The sequence below is a fragment of the Sciurus carolinensis genome, chromosome Y, assembly GCF_902686445.1.
Source record: "Sciurus carolinensis chromosome Y, mSciCar1.2, whole genome shotgun sequence".
In the NCBI taxonomy this organism is placed as follows: domain Eukaryota; kingdom Metazoa; phylum Chordata; class Mammalia; order Rodentia; family Sciuridae; genus Sciurus; species Sciurus carolinensis.
Window position 1 is genome coordinate 3,622,197 of NC_062233.1, and position 13,695 is coordinate 3,635,891.

The window sequence follows — 13,695 nt, forward strand, 5'->3', positions numbered from 1 at the left end:
CAGATCCATGAGGAACAATCTGGAGGTCCATAGGAACTAGGGGAGTAGCTCCTATGTTCTAGCATCCCTGCACAGATTAAAATCCAAGGAATGATGAACACGTTCTAAATGTTCCAAGTCCTAATGAAATCTAAACCAAAGTTCAACAAGAATTTTCTTTACCTTAACATGGTTTACTATAAATCTATCGTCAACTTTAATCATATGTAGTATTATTATTTTGATCATCACTTATTAGCTCTAAACTCTAATAGTTAACATTGTATTCAGTTCATTCAGATGCATTTCTTCTAATGGTTTAAAGAATGATTGAAATTATTCTACTTATTTTGTTTTAGTAGCCCTAGATTTTAATTTTTCCTCTTACCCTCTATGCTCCCTCTCACACTGTCTGCTACTACTACTTTCATTTACCTTTTCTCCTTTTTCCCTTTGTTACAAGGGGTTGAAACAATTGGAGTTCAACCACTGAGACACATTCCCAGCCATTTTAATTAATTAATTACTGAAATAGGGCCTCATAAGGTTGCTTAGGCCTTTGCTAAGTTGCTGAGGCTGACCCTTATTTGTAATCCTCCTGCCTTAGCCTCCTGACACACTGGGATTACAGGCATATGCCACCACACCTGGGCTTTATTTTCAGTCTAAATCATTTTGTTAGACCTTTTGTTACTTTTTTTCTTAATCTTTTTTGCACAATCTTCCTGCTTTTATATAATCATAGCATTTTTACTATATTTAAATTAAAAATCCAATGGAAATCATTACCAACAAGTTAGACCAGTTTGAAGACAGATTCACAGGTGTTAAAGACAAAATATGTAATATTGAAAATAAATGCAACCATGTTGTGACCATGACCATACTATTCAAGAAATCTGAGATGAATCAAGAAGCCAAAATTTAAAAACTATTGAGGTGGATGAAAGCTCTGAATCTGAAGTAAAATGAAGCACAATCTTTTCAAAGGAATGATACTAAACCTTAGGAATGAAATGGAAACTTAAAAAACAAAGGACTTAAAGGACACCAAATATGCAAAATCACAATAGATATACTCCAAGACATGTTATAATGAAAATGCCTAACACATATAATAATCATAGAATTTGAAAAAACTGTAGGAGATAAGTGAAGTGTCACAGTCAGAGATAAACCTATTTGGATGTCTCAATCCAGACCCTAGGATTCAGAAAAGTTTGAAACAAAGAATACCAGATCCTGAAAGAAAATGGGTGATAAATGAGGCTACTATACCCAGCAAAATTAAGGTTCAGAATTGAAAATAAAAACATCCAATGATAAACAAAGTAAAAAAAAAAAAAATGCAAAGCCTGCACTTGAAAACAAAACAAAAAAAAATTCATGAATAAGATCCAAAATCAAGAAAATAGATAATGAAAAAGGATAAAGAATCAGTGAAATAGAGAGTTGGTTTTGAAAGGACAAACAAGATTTTTAAACTGTATCAATGAAAAGTAAGGAAAATGAGAAGAAAATTAAAATTAAAAATGAGAAAGGAAATATCATTTGGATGTTACTGAAAATCAGAGTATCATCAGAATTATTTTGACAATTTTTACTCCAAAGAGGTAGAAAATCCTGAAAATTTTGAGAAATTTCAGAGACATCTGACCTACCCAAATTGAACCAGGAAGATATAGAAAGCTAAACAGCAAGCAATGAAATTCAAGCTGCTATCAAAAGGTTTCCAACAAAAGATTTTCAGCATGGTGAATTCTCAGTTGAGTTTTATCAGAACTTTTAAAAAGAATACCAGTACTTCTCAAATTATTTTATGAAATAAAATGGTAGGAATCACTACCAAATTCATTTTGTGGAACTAGTGTCATCCAGATCCAAAATCAGACAAAACACATGAAAGAAAGAAAAAATTCAGGCAAATACCTTTGATGAGCATAGATTCAAATATTCTTAAAATACTGACAAACCACACATAAAATGACCTTAGAAAATCAGTGTACCATGATCTAGTTGGTTTTATTCAAGGTATGCAAGTTTGGTTAAACAAATGAAATTCACCATATAAATAGACTTTAAGAAATAATCACAATCAATAGATGTAGAAAAAGCATTTCACAAAATGTAGCAACCATTTATGTTTAAAACAATAGAAATAGAAGAAATTATCTCATCATTGTAAAGGCTTCATATGTCAAAACCAAGGCCAACATCATACTAAATGGAGGAAAAACTGAAAAAACTTACCCTAAAACAGGAAAATGACAACAATGCCCGCTTTCACAACTTACATTAATATTCTGCTTGAATCTCTAGTTTTAGCTATTAGACAATAGCAAATATAGTTTTCACATCATTGCACATAAAATAGTCATATCTTTTCTTCAATGTATTTTTTGGTATTTTTGCAAGAGTCAGGTAACTAGCTCTGTTCTTTTAATATATATAACTGTTTTTTACATTGGTCTATATGTCTCTTTTATGCCAATATTTTGCTAGTTTTGTTACCATGACTTTAAAATATATTTTGAAATTGAGTATTATGATATTCTAGGATTACATTTTCTCAGGGTTGTGTTACATATTCTGGGGTTATGGTAGTTGAATCTCAATTTTAGATTTTTGATGAGTTCTATGATAAGGATCCCATTGAATTTGTAGATCACTGTGGCAATGTGATCAATTTAACAATATTAATTCTGCCAATTCATGATTAGTAAGGTCCATCTTGTAGTATACACTTCAGCTTCTTCTATGTTCTTATGTTTTGTAAACTCCATTGTAAACTCTTTCACATACTTTTTTCCATTTTTTGTTTATTTTTAGTTATACATAATATTTTCAAGATTTTCTTTTGCATAAATAAGAAGTATGGAATGTATTTTGCTCAAATTGAGTAATTTCCCTTTCCCCCTTCTCCCTCTCCCTGATGTCTTCCTAACTTTACTAATCTTTTTGTTAATTACTTCTAGATTTTTTTTATTAGTATCTGGTGGTTATACAAGATTATGAAATTCACTCTGGTATATTCACATAAGTTTGTAGGGAAGTTAGGTCAGATTAATTCCTCTGTTCTTCTCTCATCCTGTCCCTTTTCACTTCCCCTCACTCACTTTCTTTTAAGTAGTCCACTGGTCTTTTCTTTTTCTATGTTAATGGACTCCCCTCTTCCTTCCTCCCCTCTCTCTCTCTCAATTTTTTCTTCTTATTTTAGATAAAGTTCCACTTACCAGAGAATACATTCAAACTTCAACTTTCCAAGTCTGGTTTACTTTACTTAACATGATAGTCTCTAGTTCCATATTTTGCCAGCAAATACTAAAATTTTATTCTTCATTTTGGCTAAGAAATACTCCATTGTGTATACATACCATATTTTCTTTATTCACTAACCCATTGATGTGCACCTCAGATGATAACTGTTGTAAATGGTAGGGCTGTAAATAATTATGTAGCACATCATGGTAGCATGCTGATCTTTTGGATATATATACTGAGGAGTAGGGTAGCTAGGGAGGTTGTATTACTAATGTTTTGAGGAATCTTCACAACACTTTCCAAAGTGTTTGCACTAATTTGAAGTTCTACCAGCAATGTATGTATGAGTGCTGTTTTCCCTGTATCCTCACCAATATTGTTACATGTAAATTTTATAATTGCCTTTTAGACTGGTGTAACATCGAATCTCATTATATTTTTTATTTTATTTCCTGATTTCTAAAGATGTTGAGCACCTTTAAATATATTTGTTGACCATTTGTATTTCTTCTTTGAGAGGTGTCTATGTTCTTCATTTGTACATTTATTGATTGGGTTGTTCAGTTTCTGTGGTATCAGATTTTTTAGTACTTTACAACGTATTTTGGATATTAATGCCCTGAGGAGCACTTCAGGCTGCTTTGTCATGCTCTTGATTGTTTACTGTGTAGATTTGATGTCATCGTATTTATTTTTAATTTTACCTCTTGCATGTTAGAAGACTTGATAAGGAAATCAGTTCCTTTGCAAACATGTTCAAGTGTTGGACCCATATTTTCTTGTAGCAGTTGCAGGAGTTCTGATCTAAATCTTAGGTATTTGATCCACTTTGAGTTGATTTTTTGTGTAGAGTGGAAGATATAATTCAAATTTCATTCTTCTACCTAGATTTCAAGTTTTCCCAGTAACGTCTGTTTAAAAAAAGCTGAGGTCCCTCCAAAAGTCTAGTATTAGATAATTATCTGGGCATGTGTGTGTGTGCATATATATATGTATGTATATATGTATATATGTATATATGTGTGTGTATATATATATATGTGTGTGTGTGTATATATATATATATAAATATATGAGTTTCTCTTGTATTTTATATTGCATCCCATTAGGCTTCATGTTTGCTTGGTACCAATATCATGCTGCTTTTGTTACTATGGCTCTGTAGTATAACTTGAGGTCTGATATTGTGATACCACCTGCTTCATTTATCTCTCAAAGGATAACTGGCTATTCTGGTTCCGTTATTTTTCTAAATGAATTTTAGAATTGTTTTATTTGTATTTTATAAGAAAGTCATTGGTAATTTGATGATAATTGCATTGAATCTGTATAACATTTCTGGTAGTATATGCACTTTTGTAGTATTAATTCTACCTATTCAAGAAATAGAAAATCTTTGCATCATTTAATGTCTTCTTTAATTACTTTCTTTAATGCTCAGTAGTTTTTATTGTAGAGGTCTTTGACATCTTTTATTAGAATAATTTCAATTTGCAAATTGAAATTTGTTACAGAATGGAATAGAAATTTGTTACAGAATGGAATGCACTTTCAATTTGTTACAGAATGGAATAGTTTGCCTAATTTCTTTTTCAGCAGATTCAATATTGGAGTTTAGGAAAATAATTAATATATGTTGATCTTCGTTCTGTTAAAAGAGTATCAGGTTCTAGAAATACTCCAGTAGAGTGTTGGATCTTCTAAATATAGGATCATATCATCAGCAAACAGATATTCAAAGCTCTTCCTTTCCTATTTGTATCCCTTTAATTTCCTTCTCTTGGTTGATTGCTCTGGCTAGTGTTTTAAGGACTATGTTGAATAAGCATTGTGAGGGTGGGCATTTTTGTTGTGTTCCTGTTTTAGAGGAAATATTTTCAGTTTTTCTCCATTTAGAATAACAGTAGCCTTTAGTTTGTTACATATAGATTTGCAATGTTGAGATAAGTTCCTATTATGCTGATTTTGTTAATGTTTTAAACATGAGTAGGTGGTGTATGTTGCCAAATTCTTTTTCTACACCTCTTGAGATAATCATGATTCTTGTCCTTAATACCATTTATGTGATGAATTACACTTATTGACTTCTGTATGTTGAACCAACTTTATATCCATGGGATGAAAACCACTTGATCATTGTACACTATCTTAGTAAGGTGTTATTTGTGATTTGCCAGTGTTTTATTGAGAGTTTTTGCATGTATTTTCATCAAGGACATTGGTCTGAAGGTTTCTTTCCTTGGTAGTCTTTGTCTAGTTTTGTTTTAAGGGTGATACCAGCTTCACTAAATGAGGTTGAGAGAGTTACTTCCTTTTCTATTTCATGGAATAATTTGAGGAATATTGGTATTAGTTCTTCTTTAAAGATCTCAAAGAACTCTGCTGATAATTCATCCAGTCCTGAATTTTTTTTGGTTGAAAGGCTTTTGATAGCTGCTCGAATTTTTATTACATGCTGTTGATCTGTATAAATTTTCAATATCCTCATGGTTCAGTCTGGATAAGTCCTGTGTCTATGATTTTGTCAGTATTTTCAAGATCATCTAGCTTATTGGAGTATTAATTTTCAAAATATTTTCTGAGGATTCTCTGGATTTCAGTGGGATATGGGCAGGTATTTTCCTTTTTCATCTTCAATTTTATTTATTTTGTCTTCTCTCTCTTTATTTTGCTTAAATTTGATAGTTTATGTCTTATTTATCCTCTCCAAAAAAAAGGCACAATTTTTGTTGAATCTTTGTATTTTTATTGCATTTTATTAGTTTTTGCTCTGATTTAATTATTTTCTCTTTTCTATTGATTTTCTGACTTTATAATATAATGTTATTTATTTGATTTCTTTCTATATTTCCTCCTTTTATAACATATCAATCCAGTACCATAAATTTTACCCTGAAGACTGCCTTAATATTGTCCCAGAGATTTAAATATGTTGTGTCACTGTACTCATTTATTTGTAGAATTTTTAAAATTTTTCTCCTGATTTATTCTGCTACCCATTTATCTTTCAAAAGTGTATCTTTTGATTTCCAGGTGTTAGAGTTCTATGTTTTTATTCTTTTGTCACTTTGCTAATTTTATTCCACTGTAATCTGATATGATACAAGGAATTATCTGTATTCTTTTTGTATTTATTAAGATTTGTTTTGTACCTAAAAGTGATCTGTTTTAGAAAATGTTCCATGTGCTGCTGAGAAGATTAGTTCACTTGTTTATGGATGAAATAATCTCTAGATGTCTGTGTTTTTTTGGTTAATAGCATTTTTACATCTGAAATGTAGTTTTTTTTTTTAATTTTATATATGTATGATATACTACTTGTTGTAGTTGTGTTGTAGTTACCCAGTAATATTGTATTGAAGTATACTTGAATCTTAATATTGAGAAGTGTTTGTTTAATATACAAAGAAGCACTATTTTTTGGAGCATATATATTTACAATAATTATATCCTGTTATTAGATGATTTCCTTAACCAGTATGAAATGAACTGCTTTGTCATGTCTAATTTTGACTTGCATTACACTTTGTCTGATATGAAAAGGAGTACCTCTACTTGTTTATGGGTACAACTTGCATGGTATATATTTTACAATCCTTTTATATTCAGCATGTGCATATCTTTGCCTGCCATGTGTCACTTGCAAATGACATATTGTTTTTCTACATTGTTTTAATCCAACATGACAATCTGTGTTTCATTGAAGAGTTTACTGTTTATATTCAATGTTATTACAGAGAGAAGATTCTTATTTTCTGCCATTGTGATTCATTTCTGATGTTTAATTCAGATTTGGATATTCTTTAATTGATTGTTCTTCTATTCTAGGGTAATGCTTCTCTATCTATGCTGCTATTTATTTTTATGTTTCATTTCTTCATTATGAAATATTTCCTTGAGTATGTTTTATAGTGCAGGTGTTTTATAATTATAAATTCTTCTAGCTTCTGTATAACATGAAAGGTTTTTGTTTTTAATTTGGAAGCTCAATTTTGCTGAATATAGTAATCTTGTTTGATATCCATTTTCTTTCAGAGCTTGGTATATATTATTCCAAGCTCTCATGGATTGTAGGATCTGGGTTGTGAAATCAGTTTGAAATCCTTATTGATTTTCATCTAAATATGGTACATTATTTTTTGCTCTTGCTAGTTTTTGGATTCTATTCTTATTCTGTATATTAGGCATCTTCATTATAATATGTCTTACAACGAATCTATTGCAATTTTTTTATTTGGAACTCTATATGCCCCTTGTGTTAGAATGTGCATCTCACTATAGTTTGTAAATTTTTCTAGCATTATTTCATTGAAAAGTTTGTACACTCTTTAGTTTGTATTTCAGACTCTTCATCTAGCCCCAGTGGTTCTTAAATTTGATCTCTTGATGTTGTTCAATATTTCTTTAATATTCTGGTCATGGTCTCTTAGAATCTTTTATTTGTGAATAATTCTATTTTCAGGATTTTCACTTTGTCCTCAAGGCCTGAAATTCTGTCTTCAGAGTGATAAAATCTTGGTGATGATTTTGATTGAATTTTTAATTTGTTTTATTGAGTCTTTCAATTCAAGGATTTCCATTTGATTGTTTAAAGAATTTTTGTCTCTTTATCACAGTGATAATTTCCTGTGTATTTTAATTCCCACTCTTATACCTTCTTTTTACTCACTCAACATTTTGCCTATGGATTTTCTAAATTCTTTTTCTGAAATTTCCTCCACTCTTGTATGAATGGAGTCTATTGCTGTTGTGTTGTAAGCTATTTGGGATGGTTGTTTTTTAATATGGCCTGCATGTCTACCCACATATTAGGATGGTTATTTCTTATTCTCTTAAGCCAGAAGTTAGTTCTTGAGCATTTTTTTCTTCATGAGGCCTGTATTGGGCAGATATTCAGGTATTTACCATTTAACTCAGTTTTGTAGGCTCTGGAATCCAGTGTGAGGTCCACTTAGATGCTGCTGAACTCTACTAGCAATAATCACTGTAGAGCCCAGACACATAATATTTAAACATTTGAAAGGTAAAAAAGTCATCGGTATTGTTCTCCACAGTTCCACTAATCCAGTATAAATTTATATCAGTTTCTCTTAGATCTCTTTTTTATTGATGGTGTGCTGTGTTGTGAGGGTATAGAAATTTGCTGCCTAGTTCTTTTCTGTCATCTTCTTAGGCCCCTTTTTAATATAATTTATTAAGGTTATTTTTATTTTTAAGCTGTTTTGCATAAAATTATCTCCATATCAGCAGTTTCCTTATTGGTGTATAGACATTTATTGATTTTGTACATTGATTTTATAATTTGCTACTTCATTGAAATTGTTTATCAGATCTCTCTTCTGTTAGAGTCCTAAAGATACTCCATTAAATACCAGACACATCATCCACAAATAGGGATAATCTTAATAATTTCCTATTTGTATTTCTTTCATTTCTTTCTGTTGACTAATATCTCAGGCTAAAATTTCAAGTACTTTTTGAATAGGAGTGATGAGAGTGAACATCATTTTCATTTTCCTCATTTTACAGGTATTTTCTATTTCATCAAGTGTACTCTTCAGTATATTGTAAGTTTAGTGATTTATATGCATATAGCCTCTATTGTATTGAGTTGAACTAAGATCTTCTGTCTCTTTTTCTCAAGTCTTCTAAAATGAATGTGGAACTTTTCTGAAGGATTTTCTTGCTTTTATTGAGATCAGGTGGTTTTTATCTTTCTAATTTACATTTATATGTTTTATTATTTTTTATGTTATAAAAGATCAGCATATGATATTATAAGGTGTTAATGAGTTTATTTACATATATTTTACTGAGAATTTTTGTGTCCATATTCATGGTTAACACTGATACTTGGTACTATTTTGTCCTTCTAAGATTTGGATGTTGGGATGATATTCACTAAATGGACAGTTCAGAAGCATTCCTTCCCCATATACATCATGGACTATTTTAGGAACACTTGCATTGTTTCTTCTTCAGTGGTTGGTTAAAATTCAGTAATATCTCTTTCATTACTTGACTTTGTTGGGAGACTTTGTTAGTGCTTCAATTACCTTATAGCATATGGTATGTTTAATTTTGTATCCTCTTGATGAATTTTGGTAGTTCTTAGGAGTTTTAAAATTTATCTGCTACTTCTAAATTTTCCAATTTATTATAAAATATTTTTAAAAGAGAAAATAATCCATTGTTTCAGTGGTATTTGTCATTATTTGTCTTATGTCTCTAATTTAATTTGGATATTCTTTTTCTTTTGGATTTATCAGTTAAAGATTGATCAATCTCACTTCTCTTTTCAGTGAACGACTTACTTCTTTAAACTGCTGTAGTTTTCTTTCTACTTCTAATCCATTAAACTCTGCTTTTATTTTTGTCCTTATACTAATTTCATTTTCTTTTTTTTTTCTGTTTTTGAGATGTTTCACTAATTAATTTACTTGACCTTTGAATATAGTTTATTCATAGTTACATATTTTCTCTTGTAATTTTCTTTGCTATATTCTACATATTCTTGCATGTTGTTTACATTTTCATTTGGTTCTTATAATTAAATTTATTTACTAATATTCATTGGTGCATTATAGTCATATATATCGAAGGAATTTGTTATATATTTGTACACACATACACTATAACAATAAAACTTGACCAATATCAGTCCCCAGCATTTACCCCTCCCTTTCTGCCTCCTACTCCTTGGACCTTTTCTTTCACTGATCTCCCTTTGGTTTTTAGAAGATCTTCCCTCACCATTTTTTTTATTCTCTGTAGCTTTCACATATGAAAGAAAACATGCAACCTTAACTTTCTGAGTTTCAGATGTTTTGCTTTACATAGTGATCTCTTGTTCTATTCATTTTCCTCTAAGTGCAGTTATTGTATTTTTCTTTAGTGATGAATGAAACTCTATTGTAGGTTGTGTAATTTTTAAAACTTCCCTTGGTTCCTTAATTCAAAATTTATTCTTTCATTTCCATTTACTTACACAGTTTCTACAATTTTTCTTGTTGATTTTAATTTTCATCCCATTGTGAATAGGACTTTTAAACTATCAGAAAGTATTTGAAATATTTATATTTGTTAATTGTTTTGTGTCCTAAAACATGATCCACTTTGGTGAAGTTTCCATGAAATGATGAAAGGAAGTATACTGAAGGTGGATGGAATTTTTCTGAAAATATGTTAGGTAAGTTTATAGTGTAACACTAAAATTTAACTAAGTTTATTGATTTTTGGAACTGGAAAACAATATATTTGTTAGTGGGATTTGAATTCATTCATTCTTATTTTTTCTGGTCTGTTCCTTTTCTTCAAATAGTATAGGTTTATAAAATTTGATATGTTGGTATATTGCCAAATATAACTGCTACCATTGCATCTTCTTTTTTTTATTAAAATACTTTTTATTTTTACAGGCACATTTTCATTAATTATTCCCTTTAACAATGTCATTACCAGTGAGGTGTGTTTTTGCAGGTAACCAACTCTTAAGTAATTTTGTTTGTTTTGTTTTTCTCATCCAACCAGTTATGAGAATTAAGGTCCTTTATATTCAGATTTATTATTGAAATGTATATAGCAATTCCAGCCCTTTTGTTATTTTTCTAGTATTTGACTTTCTCCTAATTTTCATTGATTTGTCTACTTTATGGTTGCATTTTATTAGTCTATTGTGTGCAGAATACCTTTAAAAACTTTGCATTAATGATGATGAATTTATTTCAGTTCATTTGATTTTGGAAGTTCTTAATTTCATCTTTGATTATGAAGGATAGTTTTGCTGGATGTAGTTATATGGGTTGACATCTGCTGTCTTTGAGATACTAGAACCAAACATTCTATGACCTCCTGATCTTCATAGATCTTGTGGAATCTGTTCTTGTTTGATAGATTTTTCTTCATAAATTACTCAGCATTCCTCCTTAGCAGTATTTTTTAAAATTATTCTGTACTATCAGTATTTTAACTATAGTAATTTATGGAAGGTTATTTTCTAGTCATGTCTAATTAAAGTTCTAAATAACTCCTTGTAAGAAAACCCATGAAAACCACACCAGACACAAGAAATCACATAAGAGGGTTTGTTAAGCAAACAGAGTGTCTCCCTGTAGGGTAAGAGAGAAAATGAGAGGGAAAGAGAAAGAGTGCACACTAGAGGGGAGTGAAAAAGCAAAGAGGGGAAAGAAAGTGAGTCAGGGGAAGAGAAAGCATGAGAAAAGATGGGGGATAGCTACCCTTAAGCAGTTGAATTCCTCGGGGCTAACAGGACCAATAACGGAGTAAAGGATACTTGCAAGCTGACTGATGAACCAATAGCTAGCTAGACTAACAAGTAGTTGGGAGGTGGGGATATGGGTGCAGCAGAAAGGGCAGGGAGAGCAGCTTTTAGACTGATAAGCTAGGTTGTAATGCAATGTAAAGGTGGGGGAGGAGCTTTGTATTACACTCCTGTTCCTGGATTTCCATATAATTCTAAAGTTTTGAAAAATGTTTTGCTATAATTTCATTGAATAGATCAGGTTTGCACCATGACATCTTTCTCTTATTTGAAAGTTTATTTGTTTGGCTTTTAATCATGTCCCATAAGTTTTGCATATTCTGTTAATTTTATTTGCTTAGTTTTACTTTATTCTACCTGAATGTAATTTATTAACCTCATCTTCAAGTTCTCATATTCTGATTTTGCTTGATCCAGTTTGTTAAATTTTCACTGATTTTTTTCTTCTGTTTTGCACTGCTTGGATAAGTAGATGATAAATTTGAAATAATGTACATATATATATATATATATAATATTGGTTTAATTAAATTAAAGTTCATTCTAGCATCACCTTTTTCTTTTTTACTTGTTCTCTTTGTATATACATGACAATAAAGTGTATTTGGACATATTATACCTAAATGGAGTTTTTGTGGTTGAATGTGATGTGGTTGGAGTTTCACTGGGCATGCAGTCATATATGAGCATAGGAGGTTATGTTTAATTCAGTCTACTGTCTTTCCTTATACCCTCCCCACTCTCTTCCCTTCCTTCCTCTTTGTCTAATTCAATTCTGTTCTTCCATTGATACACAGCTATGAAATTTAACCTTCAACTTTGTTTTAGGAATCTCCTTTTTCTTTGACCAAAGTTGTCTTCCCTATGTTGTTTATGTTGCTGTTATTTTTAGTAATATATGATAATAGAATTCATTGTGATATAATTATGCAACCATTGAGTATAGAATATATATTATTATAGGTAGGACCCAGTTGTGTGGATACATAATGATGAGATTCATTGCCTTTTGACAGAATAGAAAAAAAGTTACTTTTTTTAGAAATCTGTGTGCCCTGTTTGATCATTCCCTAGTCTAATGTGCACAACTTCTATTACTAGTATAATAATATTATCATTATTTTGAATAAAGTTTATCTGCAATTAGTTCCTTTTGAGTTCTTTGTCACCTTCCCTAGTGAATTCAGTTTTTGATACTGCATGCTTTTGTTTTGCCCAATTAAAACTTTTTGATTTATATTTTCCTACATGAGTGTTTGGGGATTTTGTTTGTTGTGCTTTCTCTGTCTAGTAAGAAAAAAATGGCTTGTCAACTTTTGCTATATTGAGTCTTTGAGATGCAGATCTTCTATCTAGACTCAAATTTAACTGAGAGATTTAACCTTGAACTTTCACATTTAATATTTCCAGTCTGCTTATAGTGATATTATTTCAGCAATCTTATTTTCTAAATCTAACAAATGATAAATATTTAAATTTTTGTGTGTCCCTAGTACTTATAGTATTCCATTTTGTTTAGATAATACCAAATTGGTTTATAGGTAATTGTTATGGTTCAGATATGAGGTGTGCCCTGAATCTTAGAGATTTAACCTAATCAGTGAATTAACTTCATTCTAACTGTAGGCAGATAGGTGTAGTTGGAAGAAGTTGCTAGGGACATGATTTGGGATTCATATATTAATTACTGGTGAAAGGAATACTCTCTCTGTTTCCTTACTGTAATTTCCTTGCCTCTCTCCACCACACCCTTCTGCCAAGAAGTTTTGGGTCACCTTATATGTGACAGAGTTGGCCAGCCACAAACTGAAATTCTGAATCTGTGGGTCAGAATAAACCTGTACGACTCCATTTGTTTGTACTGGGTCTTCTAGCAACACAGAGCTGACAAAAACAGTATGCGTATATAGCATACATTTAAAGCTCTTAAATTAGCCCAAGTATCTTTTAATTTGCCTAATCTCAGAAAATCTGTAACAGCTAAGCTAATTTTAACATGTTAGTAATAAGGATGTTAATTTAGCAATCAGTATGTTTCTTGCCTGCTACTCAACTGGGATAATGTTTGTCTCTAGATATTTAGGTACAATGTCTATTCCTTTTTATGTGTAGCAGCATTTTAAAATTTCTGTTAAGAAATAACATCCAAATTATGCTTGATTTTCAATGGGCAA